Here is a 13,817-nt window from a genome sequence, read left to right as displayed (position 1 = left end):
CTTTAATTCAGTACCTTGCATGTGTATTTTTATGAAAGTTTGAGATTTATCGAGTACTATACTCGAGTACTATAGGTGGCGCTCTGAAATTTCTGCTGAGCTGTCCCTGTGCAGGGACCACCTCCGTAACAAGTTAAAAGCATAGTAAGAGAGGGCCAGAAATTCTAATGAAAATGAATGCCTCTAGAAAGAACATTGTAATCATATTTAAATCTATTTAGCATAAATGTAGCATACATAATTTATCCTAAATGTAAAAGTGCAGCCTAGGTTGTGTATTGGCTTCAGCCTCATGCCCACACTGATGCTGACATGAGGGAGGCAACAAAATGTAGCCAAACGTTGAGACTTTTAATTACAAAAATATAGGCTAAATTCTAGTTATGTTTGACAACTATAATGTAGGATAATTAACATTAACATCTAAAGTATTGATTCTGTTGACATAGGCCTTACTTGAGGCACAGTTCATTCCAATCAAATGGTCATGAGCAGAGAGAAGGGAGCGGAGAGAAAGGATGGTGCCTGTTTTTGCCCTGCACACATCACCCACCTTACAATATGAGCGGTGGCAGTCCGCATTCACAATCCTGGTCATATTAGCAACCCATGTTGCTTGTTACATCTGTAGATCTCCCCTCTTCATAACTGATATATACATCTGTGTCACATGAAACCGCTTGCATGTGCAGTGCGCTTTGCTCCAAAAATGTGCCGCTTTGTGAGCGTAGGTATTCAAATGAGTAAATACACTGCTCAAAAAAATAAAGGGAACACTTAAACAACACAATGTAACTCCAAGTCAATCACACTTCTGTGAAATGAAACTGTCCACTTAGGAACAACACTGATTGACAATAAATTTCACATGCTGTTGTGCAAATGGAATAGACAACAGGTGGAAATTATAGGCAATTAGCAAGACACAAGACAAGGAGTGGTTCTGCAGATGATAGCCACAGACCACTTCTCAGTTCCTATGCTTCCTGACTGATGTTTTGGTCACTTTTGAATGCTGGCAGTGCTTTCACTCCAGTGGTAGAATGAGACGGAATCTACAACCCACACAAGTGGCTCAGGTAGTGCAGCTCATCCAGAATGGCACATAAATGCGAGATGTGGTAAGAAGGTTTGCTGTGTCTGTCAGCGTAGTGTCCAGAGCATGGAGGCGCTACCAGGAGACAGGCCAGTACATCAGGAGACGTGGAGGAGGCCGTAGGAGGGCAACAACCCAGCAGCAGGACCGCTACCTCCGCCTTTGTGCAAGGAGGAGCAGGAGGAGCACAGCCAGAGCCCTGCAAAATGACCTCCAGCAGGCCACAAATGTGCATGTGTCTGCTCAAACGGTCAGAAACAGACTCAATGAGGGTGGTATGAGGGCCCAACGTCCACAGGTGGGGGTTGTGCTTACACCCCAACACCGTGCAGGACGTTTGGCATTTGCCAAAGAACACCAAGATTGGCAAATTCGCCACTGTGCTCTTCACAGATGAAAGCAGGTTCACACTGAGCACATGTGACAGACGTGACAGTCTGGAGACGCCGTGGAGAACGTTCTGCTGCCTGCAACATCCTCCAGCATGACCAGTTTGGCGATGGGTCAGTCATGGTGTGGGGTGGCATTTCTTTGGGGGGCCGCACAGCCCTCCATGTGCTCGCCAGAGGTAGCCTGACTGCCATTAGGTACCGAGATGAGATCCTCAGACCCCTTGTGAGACCATATGCTGGTGCGGTTGGCCCTGGGTTCCTCCTAATGCAAGACAATGCTAGACCTCATGTGGCTGGAGTGTGTTAGCAGTTCCTGCAAGAGGAAGGCATTGATGCTATGGACTGGCCGCCCGTTCCCCAGACCTGAATCCAATTGAGCACATCTGGGACATCATGTCTCGCTCCATCCGCCAACGCCACGTTGCACCACAGACTGTCCAGGAGTTGGAGGATGCTTTAGTCCAGGTCTGGGAGGAGATCCTTCAGGAGACCATCCGCCACCTCATCAGGAGCATGCCCAGGTGTTGTAAGGAGGTCATACAGGCACGTGGAGGCCACACACACTACTGAGCCTCATTTTGACTTGTTTTAAGGACATTACATAAAAGTTGGATCAGCCTGTAGTGTGGTTTTCCACTTTAATTTTGAGTGTGACTCAAAATCCAGACCTCCATGGGTTGATAAATTTGATTTCCATTGATCATTTTTGTGTGATTTGGTTGTCAGCACATTCAACTATGTAAAGAAAAAAGTATTTAATAAGAATATTTCATTCATTCAGATCTAGGATGTGTTATTTTAGTGTTCCCTTTATTTTTTTGAGTAGTGTACATTTTAGAAAATGAAAAACAAAACAAAATATTAGCTAGCTACATCAGGAGGGAGCTCAGTTTTGTTCCCCCCAGGATACAGGCCAGGCTTTCCCTTAAAATTGACCAATATTTTAATTTTTTTTAATCTTTCGTCTCTCTGTTTCATCATTTTCCTTTGGGTTCGCAAGAGGCTGAATGTATCTCACTGAAGAAAGTATCAGAACGAGCGAAACAGCGCCCACTCTGTCTCTGTGTAAGCCATCTATCTGATGCGTCTGGTCAAAAAGAGCATTTGGCCTCCCTTGATGAAAAAGTATTATATCATACCCAATCAGTGTTGAGCTAAACAGAGTAAGCTCAACTGTGAATGGTCCTGGAGTACCAAAAAAGGAAGTGTCAAGGAAATCCAGTTTGGATTTGGCTTCACTCCAAATCACACTGAGAGCAACACGTCATTGACAGAAACAGCTTGAATTGTTGCATCTCGTTGTGTTGTCCTCCGTGGCTAGCTAGCTAGCTAAAATGGTCCCTTTCCAAAATGAACCATGGATGGAGATAAACATTTGGACTTCTGGTTTTACTTAATTCTCCGTGCAGGCCAATGATCATAAAGGCGATTCTGATACAACCTCAAATTCATACATTGTGCCCCTGACCTAAGAGGATGGAAGTTCAATTTGTAGCTAGATGTAGAAGGCTAATGTAACTAGCTAATGTTGCCCATGAAAGGAAGTTAGGCTAGCAACCAAACATTTGAGCCACGTAGCCTAGGACAACAAAAAATGTACTGTATGACAGTCATAGACCTTTCGTCAACATGAAAGTTAGGAGGATGGCATTGTGGTAGGGTGAGTCAACATGTGTTTTCTACTCCTACAAATGCACTAACAAACAAATCAGAACCGTGGACAGCCATAACATATTTAGTTTACGTTGATTTGACTAAATCGTTTTTGGTATATTTTATTAGTCACTGTAAGCATAGGTGATTTGCTGAAGTTGAAATTGTGCTGGAATAGTGGGGGAAGCTCCTGTTTTCTTTGCAACTAGTGGTAACTCTCCGTGGTTCTAAATTAAATGTTGTTTAGAGTCCGAAAATGTCAGAAACATTAGCTTGCTTGACCATGATGTAGATCATGTAACTGTTTGTTACGTACAATATGCTTTTTGGACTTCACTGTACAGATGTTGTTCTCTGGTTTCGTGATGGAACAAAGGTGTTGTTGAATCTATTCCTCCACTGTCTTATTGTCTTGGCCTTATGCCTATATATCACGGTGGCTAGAAATATGAACTAGCAGGTTATAGAGTAAACAATGCAATTATCACAACACAAACAGTTGAAGTCGGACGTTTACATACACTTGGGCTGGAGTCATTAAAACTTGTTTTTCAACCACTCAACAAATGTCTTGGTAACAAACTATAGTTTTGTCAAGTCGGTTAGGACATCTACTTTGTGCATGACAGTATGCTACACCAATATTAGTTTTCATTCATACAAACTGTCAAAATGATTTCTCAGCACCGGGTGTGAACTCCTGACACTCAGACCACTGCACTATGCAGTTCACAATGCTCTAGCAGGCCGTGAGAGTACTTGATGATGGTATGAGGTCGGTTGGTTTACACTGCAGAGCCTTCCCCAAACCATAACCCTCCAGGTACGGTACTGCATTGTATAACCTACAAACACTGCTTCCAGCTGCCCCCTTGGGGCGATTATACATTTGAGATATTTATTAACCTGCTGCGGGTAGGATATTTATTAACCTATTTAATCTTCCTGCTGCAGGATTATTTTCCTCCTGCGATGACATTTGTCATATTAAGATTCAACAACTGTGCCCTGCTTGACGTTTTCCTTATGGAAATGCTCCCACTAATTTTGAGTTAATCGAGGTGAAAGAGAACAACATTTTAGTCAAATGCAAACTCTGCAAAGGCAGCATTGATGTCTTCGTCCAGAAACACGAAATCCAAACCTGAAAAGCATCTGGTTTCCATAAAAATCCAGAAATCTGCTAAAGAGGACAAATCTATACACATTATGATAATAAACATAGGTGCATAAATACTATTTATGCATAAATAATATATGTGTTCTAACAAAATGCTATACAAACAATCGAAGTGTCTGACAAATGCAATTCAAAGTGGCAATGACTTTAACATACTGTGGCATACAGCAGGTCAGCCACCAGGGGGAGACTCGTCGAGGCCTGGTGACAGACGGCGTCTACATCACAAGGCGGTGGCTCCCTCTGCTGGACGTGCCAGGTCTCGATGGGCTGTCCGGCCGGGGGTATGTGTTTGGTGAGTAATCAAGGGGTTGATTGCTCACCAGCTGGACAAGTCCCATAAAGCTGCCAGAAGGGCAGCACACGGGAGAGGGGACTGGGGGAAAAGAGGTTACTCCCTTATAGTTGTGCTCAGTCCCGGAGATAACGGAGGGAGCTCAGTTTTGTTCCCCCCAGGATACAGCAAGACAGTATCCCAGAAGATGATTTTATTTTTGTTTGTTATTGAAATAAACACCCTTGAAAACAAGCTAATCCAACTCTGTCTGTGTCTGATCTGTAAAAAACATTTTGACCAAACCCCCTGGTCTGCCACAATACATTGCTTGTAATGTGAGAGTAGGGTAACTCCCCTCGCGGGTCTTGAACACAGGCCACCAGCACCAATGACGAAGACCCTAAACACGGTTCCAATAAAGCATATCTCTAGGAATAGGGGATGTGCTTATAGAGTCACTATAGTTAGACCCTGATCAGAAGAAACCCTAAAACCCTCCTCCCTATAGGCACTTGTGTCGATCCGAAACAACTTAATAGGTGTAAGCAATAGGGTGAAATTCACTTAGAAGAAAATCTAAGTTCTGTTAAAAAGCAGTGGAGTCTCCTCAGAGGAGGATGAATTTATTTCATAAAAATAAATATTGTAAAACATTTCAAAATGTATTCTTTTTAGATAAAACTATACTAGACTATACCAAATTATTGATTAAAACACACTATTTTTCAAAGAATGTCTACAGTAGCCTCAACAGCACTCTGTACGGTAGCACCATGTTGTAGCTGGAGAACAGCTAGCTTCCATCCTCCTTTGTGTACATTGGCTTCCATACAAAACCTAGGAGGCTCATGGTTCTCAACCCCTTCCATACACTTACACAGTAATTATGACAACTTTCAGAGGATGTCCTCCAACCTATCAGAGCTCTTGCAGCATGAACTGACATGTTGTCCACCCAATCAAAGGTTTAGAGAATGAATCTAGTACTGAAAGCATAAGCTAAAGCTAGCTAGCACAGCAGTGCATACAATGTGAGAGAAAGACAATAGTTGAACACGTTTGAACAAATTAATTTATTCCAAAATGAAGGAAAAGCTAGAAATGTATAGAGAGAGATTTCTTCTGTTTTTTTTCAGTTTCACTTACTTAGCTAGCAAATGCAGCTAGCTAGATTAGCCTACTGAAACACCCTGCTCAAACAGAGGGATGCTATGTTAGCTAGCTGGCTATGACTATCCAACACAACAGTGGAACTCTTCCAAGTTAAGGTAAGCATTTGGTTTTACTAATCGCTGTTACATTGAACTGGGTGAATGGAATATGAATGACAGTCATCGAATATGCTGTATAGAAATAAGGCCATGCTCATGAAAAGAAAATCATCCTCTCTCATCTAAAACAGCACTGATCGCCACTGGTTAAATGTATACTCAAGAAAATATTGTATTGATCATAGTGATTCAGAAGTATTATTAAAACAGGTTAATATGCCCCACCAACATTAGACAACTATACAGAAAGCCCTTCAATTGCTGAAATAAGTAAATCAAATCAATGATTAGAGAATAGTCAGATTAACTGATACCTGACACGGACCTGGTGGCATAGCAGGAAGATCGAAGTACCGTGAAACAAGAATTCAAATCCCGGATGAGGACATATTGAATAATAATTACTGTATAAATGAACATGCACAATATAGAAATGTATGTCAACGTGTGTAAATATGCAAGTTGAAAACAATATATGTTAAAAGTGCTGTGTATGTGTGTGTGAGTATCCCAAACCTTACCAACAGACTTGGAGCTATGACTGGATCAGTGGCCAACCAATCAGGGCCATGATTGGCTCGGTAACAAGATGTGATGTGTAATACATTTCTCTTTGGATACATAAACGTTCTTGCAATGTTCCCATGAAACATGTCTAGAACATTTTGATTTTATTTTATTTCACATTTATTTAACCAGGTAGGCCAGTTGAGAACAAGTTCTCATTTACAACTCCGACCTGGCCAAGATAAAGCATAACAGTGCGACAACAACAACAACACAGACTTACATATAAACAAAAGTACAGTCAATAACACAAAATAAAATAAAAATAGAAAGAACTATGTACAGTGTGTGCAAATGTAGAAGAGTAGGGAGGTAGGCAACAAATAGGCTATAGAGGCGAAAATAATTACAATTTAGCATTAATACTGGAGTGATATGTGCAGATAATGATGTGCAAGTAGAGATACTGGGGTGCAAAAGAGCAAGAGAGTAAGTAATAATATGGGGATGAGATAGTTGGGTGTGCTATTTACAGATTGGCTGTGTACAGGTACAGTGATCGGTAAGCTGCTCTGACAGCTGATGCTAAAAGTTAGAGAGGGAGATATAAGACTCCAGCTTCAGAGATGTTTGCAATGTTTGCAATTCGCTACCTGCTGTAGCGTGTGCTACGGGTGGGTGTTGCTATGGTGAACAGTGAGCTGAGATAAGGCGGGGCTTTACCTAGCAAAGACTTATAGATGGCTCTGTGATAGACGACATCCAGTTTGATGAGTAGAGTGTTGTGGGTTATTTTGTAAATGACAACGCTGAAGTCAAGGATTGGTAGGATAGTCAGTTTTACGAAGGTAAGCTTGGCTGCATGAGTGCAAGAGGCTTTGTTGCGAAATAGAAAGCCGATTCTAGATTTAATTTTGGATTTGAGATGCTTAATTTGAGTCTGGAAGGAGTGTTAACAGTCTAACCAGACACCTAGGTATTTGTAGTTGTCCACATAGTCTAGGTCAGAACCCTCCAGATTAGTGATGCTAGTCGGGTGGGAGGGTGCGGGTAGCGGTCGGTTGAAGAGCATGCACTTAGTTTTTTTTACTAGCATTTAAAAGATGTTGGAGGACACGGAAGGAGTGTTGTATGGCATTGAAGCTCGTTTGGAAGTTTGTTAGCACAGTGTCCAAAGAAGGGCCAGAAGTATACAGAATGGTGTTGTCTGCGTAGAGGTGGATCAGAGAATCACCAGCAGCAAGAGCGATATCATTGATATATACAGAGAAAAGAGTCGGCCTGAGAATTGAACACTGTGGCACCCCCATAGAGACTGCCAGTGGTCCGGACAACAGGTCCTCCGATTTGCCACACTGAACTCTGAGATGTAGTGTGAACCAGGCGAGGCAGTCAGTTGAGAAGCCAAGGCGATAAGAATGCGGTGATTGACAGAGTCGAAAGCCTTGGCCAGGTTGATGAAGACGGCTGCACAGTACTGTCTTATATCGATGGCGGTTATGATATCGTTTAGGACCTTGAGTGTGGCTGAGGTGCACCCATGACCAGGTCGGGAACCAGATTGTATAGTGGAGAAGGTACGGTGGGATTCGAAATGGTCGGTGATATGTTTATTAACTTAGAAAGGCAGGGCAGGATGGACATACAGTTGAAGTCGGAAGTTTACATACACTTAGGTTGGAGTCATTACAACTCGTTTTTCAACCACTCCACACATTTCTTGTTAACAAACTATAATTTTGGCAAGTCAGTTAAGACATCTAATTTTTCCAACAATTGTTTACAGACAGATTATTTCACTTATAATTCACTGTATCACAATTCCAGTGGGTCAGAAGTTTACATACACTAAGCTGACTGTGCCTTGGAAAATTTCAGAAAATATGTCATTGCTTTAGAAGATTCTGATAGGCTAATTGACATAATTTGAGTCAATTGTAGGTGTACCTGTGGATGTACAGTGGGGCAAAAAAGTATTTAGTCAGCCACCAATTGTGCAAGTTCTCCCACTTAAAAATATGAGAGAGGCCTGTAATTTTCATCATAGGTACACTTCAACTATGACAGACAAAATGAAAAGAAAAAATCCAGAAAATCACATTGTAGGATTTTTAATGAATTTATTTGTAAATTATGGTGTAAAATAAGTATTTGGTCAATAACAAAAGTTTATCTCAATACTTTATTACAGTGCCTTGCGAAAGTATTCGGCCCCCTTGAACTTTGCGACCTTTTGCCACATTTCAGGCTTCAAACATAAAGATATAAAACTGTATTTTTTTTGTGAAGAATCAACAACAAGTGGGACACAATCATGAAGTGGAACGACATTTATTGGATATTTCAAACTTTTTTAACAAATCAAAAACTGAAAAATTGGGCGTGCAAAATTATTCAGCCCGCTTAAGTTAATACTTTGTAGCGCCACCTTTTGCTGCGATTACAGCTGTAAGTCGCTTGGGGTATGTCTCTATCAGTTTTGCACATCGAGAGACTGAAATGTTTTCCCATTCCTCCTTGCAAAACAGCTCGAGCTCAGTGAGGTTGGATGGAGAGCATTTGTGAACAGCAGTTTTCAGTTCTTTCCACAGATTCTCGATTGGATTCAGGTCTGGACTTTGACTTGGCCATTCTAACACCTGGATATGTTAATTTTTGAACCATTCCATTGTAGATTTTGCTTTATGTTTTGGATCATTGTTTTGTTGGAAGACAAATCTCTGTCCCAGTCTCAGGTCTTTTGCAGACTCCATCAGGTTTTCTTCCAGAATGGTCCTGTATTTGGCTCCATCCATCTTCCCATCAATTTTAACCATCTTCCCTGTCCCTGCTGAAGAAAAGCAGGCCCAAACCATGATGCTGCCACCACCATGTTTGACAGTGGGGATGGTGTGTTCAGCTGTGTTGCTTTTACGCCAAACATAACGTTTTGCATTGTTGCCAAAAAGTTCAATTTTGGTTTCATCTGAACAGAGCACCTTCTTCCACATGTTTGGTGTGTCTCCCAGGTGGCTTGTGGCAAACTTTAAACGGCACTTTTTATGGATATCTTTAAGAAATGGCTTTCTTCTTGCCACTCTTCCATAAAGGCCAGATTTGTGCAATATACGACTGATTGTTGTCCTATGGACAGAGTCTCCCACCTCAGCTGTAGATCTCTGCAGTTCATCCAGAGTGATCATGGGCCTCTTGGCTGCATCTCTGATCAGTCTTCTCCTTGTATGAGCTGAAAGTTTAGAGGGACGGCCAGGTCTTGGTAGATTTGCGGTGGTCTGATACTCCTTCTATTTCAATATTATTGCTTGCACAGTGCTCCTTGGGATGTTTAAAGCTTGGGAAATCTTTTTGTATCCAAATCCGGCTTTAAACTTCTTCACAACAGTATCTCGGACCTGCCTGGTGTGTTCCTTGTTCTTCATGATGCTCTCTGCGCTTTTAACGGACCTCTGAGACTATCATAGTGCAGGTGCATTTATACGGAGACTTGATTACACACAGGTGGATTGTATTTATCATCATTAGTCATTTAGGTCAACATTGGATCATTCAGAGATCCTCACTGAACTTCTGGAGAGAGTTTGCTGCACTGAAAGTAAAGGGGCTGAATAATTTTGCACGCCCAATTTTTCAGTTTTTGATTTGTTAAAAAAGTTTGAAATATCCAATAAATGTCGTTCCACTTCATGATTGTGTCCCACTTGTTGTTGATTCTTCACAAAAAAATACAGTTTTATATCTTTATGTTTGAAGCCTGAAATGTGGCAAAAGGTTGCAAAGTTCAAGGGGGCCGAATACTTTCGCAAGGCACTGTATCTAAGAGGGTGCTCATGGTTACACATTTTGGGTTGTACCTGGTAGGTTCCTTGAAAATGTGTGTGAGATTGAGGGCAACTACCTTAGATTGTTGGATGGCTGGGGTGTTAAGCAAGTCCCAGTTTAGGTCACCTAACAGTACGAACTCTGAAGATAGATTGGGGGCGATCAATTCACAAATGGTGTCCATGGCACAACTGTGGGCTGAAGGGGATCTATAGCAAGCGGCAACGGTGAGAGACTTGTTTCTGGAAAGGTGGATTTTTAAAAGAAGAAGCTTGAATTGTTTGGGCACAGACATGGATAGCATGACATAACTCTGCAGGCTATCTCTGCAGTAGATTGCAACTCTGCCCCCTTTGGAAGTTCTATCGTAAAATGTTATAGTTAGGGATGGAAATTTCAGGATTTTTGTTGGCCTTCCTAAACCAGGATTCAGACACGGCTAGGACATCCGGGTTGGCGGAGTGTGCTGAAGCAGTGAATAAAACAAACTTAGGGAGGAGGCTTCTAATGTTAAAAACTTCTTGACGCTACCCATCCCTGTTGCGGGATCATTTTCGTCAGCAACCGCTGAATAGCATAGCGCAACAGTCAAATAATATTACAACAAAATATTAATATTCATGAAATCACAAGTGCAATATTGCGAAACACAGCTTAGCCTTTTGTTAATCACCCTATCGTCTCAGATTTTGAAATTATGCTTTACAGCGAAAGCAATCCAAGCGTTTGTGTAAGTTTATCGATAGCCTAGCATAGCATTATGTACACTTAGCATCAGGAAGCTTGGTCACAAATCAGAAAAGCAATCAAATTAACCGTTTACCTTTGATGATCTTTGGATGTTTTCACTCACGAGACTCCCAGTTACACAGCAAATATTATTTTTGTTCCATAAAGATAATTTTTATACCCAAAATACCGACATTTCTTTATCGTGTTATGTTCAGATATCCACAGGAAAGAGCGGTCACGACAACGCAGACGGAAATCCAAATAGTCTTCATAATGTCCACAGAAACATGTCAAACATTTTTTACAATCATTCCTCAGGAAGATTTAAAATATATATTCGATAATATATCAACCGAGTGTGTAGCTTGTTCCATAACAGCAGGAGGAACAAAGGCGGCTTTACTCAATTGCGCACAAACTCACTCTGAGAGCTCCCACCTCTCCACTTACGCAATGTGATCCTTCAAGCTCATTTTTTTCAAAATAAAAGCCTGAAACTATGTCTAAAGACTGTTGACACCTTAGGGAAGCCACAGAAAAAGGAATCTGGTTGATATCCCTTTAAATGGAGGATAAGCATGCATAGGAACACAGAGGTTTAAAAATAAGAGGCACTTCCTGATTGGATTTTCCTGAGGCTTTCGCCTGCAATATCAGTTCTGTTATACTCACAGACAATATTTTTACAGTTTTGGAAACTTTCTATCCCAATCTTTCAATTATATGCATATTCTAGCATCTGGTCCTGAGAAATAGGCTGTTTACTTTGGGAGCGTTATTTTTTCAAACATAAAAATAGTGCCCCCTAGCTTCAAGAGGTTAATTAACATGCATGAAACCAATGCTTTTAAGGTTACAGAAGTCCACAAATGAGAGTGCCTGGAGAACGGGAGTGATGCTGGGGGCTACAGGGCTGGGTTAACCTCTACATCACCAGAGGAACAGAGGAGGAGTAGGATAAGAGTATGGCTAAAGGCTAAAAGAACTGGTCGTCTAGTGCGTTCGGAACAGAGAGTGAAGGGGCAGGTTTCTTGGCACGAAAGGATAGATTCAAGGCATAATGTACAGACTAGAGTATGAACAAGGGTACAGACCAGGGTACATTAATATCTTATATTTTGAGAACATGGCAACCATGTTCTGTGTATGTTTGGTGGGACGTTGATGGAATATTTTCCTAACCCTCAGTAAACTGGACACATGCAATTTTCCCCCGAAACATGTCTAGAACATTCATATCTTATTTTCTGAGAACCTAGCAAACATGATCTGTGTATTGTAAATGAGAACTTGTTCTCAACTGGCCTACCTGGTTAAATCAAAGTGAAATAAAAAATTAATAAATAAAACCTATTTGGTGGGATTTTGTAAAAAGCTCTCACAGTCTCATGTCAAAATTAGACTGTGTTTCTCAAACGTAAAATATATAAGATGTTCCAAACGTCAAATTTCGAAGTGTTTAGGGTACATTTATGCATCAACTCCAAATTTTTAAAGTTAGGGTTAAGTCTAGGCATTAATTCTGAATGATTAAGGTAAGGGTTAAGGTTTGGGATAGGCTTAAAACAAAAATAAATAAATAAATTATATCGCTGGATTCAAATATTCAACCTTTGGCACCAGAGGCAGATGTTAACAACTGTCTTCTATACCCACCCACAACGCCCTAGCAAAACCAAAACCTACTTGAAGGTAACAGTGCTCACTGTTGCCCCTAATGGCCGGTTTCCACATCATCTCCCAACGTCCTCAGACCATCCATATGGATGGACGTTGAATACTGGCTAGTATCACGGGTGACCTGGCTGGACGTTGATGGAATATTCTCCTAACCCACAGAAAACTGGACACATTAATGTTCTTGCAATGTTCCCATGAAACGTGCCTAGAACATGTATCTTCTATTCTGAGAACATGTCAACCATGTTCTGTGTATGTTTGCTGGGACGTTGATGGAGTATTCTCCTAACCCACATAAAACTGGACACATGAATGTTCTTGCAAAGTTCTCATTTAACGCGGCTAGAACATTAATATCTTACTTTAAACATCTGCAATCTGAGCAGCTAACCGATCGCTGCAGCTGTACATAGTCCATCTGTAAATAGCCCTCCCAATTTACCTACCTCATCCCCATGATGTTTTTATTTATTTACTTTTCTGCTCTTTTGCACACCAGTATCTCTACTTGCACATGACCATCTGATCATTTATCACTCCAGTGTTAATCTGCTAAATTGTAATTATTCTCTCCTATGGCCTATTTATTGCCTACCTCCTTATGCCTTTTGCAGACAATGTATATAGACTATTTTTTTCTACTGTGATATTGACTTGTTTATTGTTTACTCCATGTGTAACTCTGTGTTGTTGTCTGTTCACACTACTATGCTTTATCTTGGCCAGGTCACAGTTGTAAATGAGAAATTGTTCTCAACTAGCCTACCTGGTTAAATAAAGGTGAAATAAATCAAATAAGTGTTCTGAGAACATGGCAACCATTTTCTGTATTTGTTTGGTGGGACGTTGATGGAATATTCTCCTAATCCACAGAAAACTGGAGTTTTTTTTTCAGAGTTCCCAGTTGTCTTGAAGGCAGCAATAATAAGAGCTAGAGACAACCTCCAAGGTGCCCACCTGTTGTTTACAACGCAATCTACTCACGGTCGCATATACCAATTTGTGGCTGCTGCCATCTTGCTAGTTCCGATTTTACTGGGACTACTCTGTCTTTGCACTAGTACAGGAACAGCACTAGCATTAGCCCGAGTAGCAACTTCATCACAAGCATGAGCACATTAAGCTTTTAGGCATTCTGCCAGTGTTGCCAGGGATGTGGATGCACCTCAGGAGACCTTGCAGTTGTATGATATTTTCTATTCAACACAAT

The sequence above is a fragment of the Oncorhynchus mykiss genome, chromosome 3 (genome assembly GCF_013265735.2).
Source record: "Oncorhynchus mykiss isolate Arlee chromosome 3, USDA_OmykA_1.1, whole genome shotgun sequence".
Classification (NCBI taxonomy): domain Eukaryota; kingdom Metazoa; phylum Chordata; class Actinopteri; order Salmoniformes; family Salmonidae; genus Oncorhynchus; species Oncorhynchus mykiss.
This window is presented reverse-complemented; position numbering follows the sequence as displayed.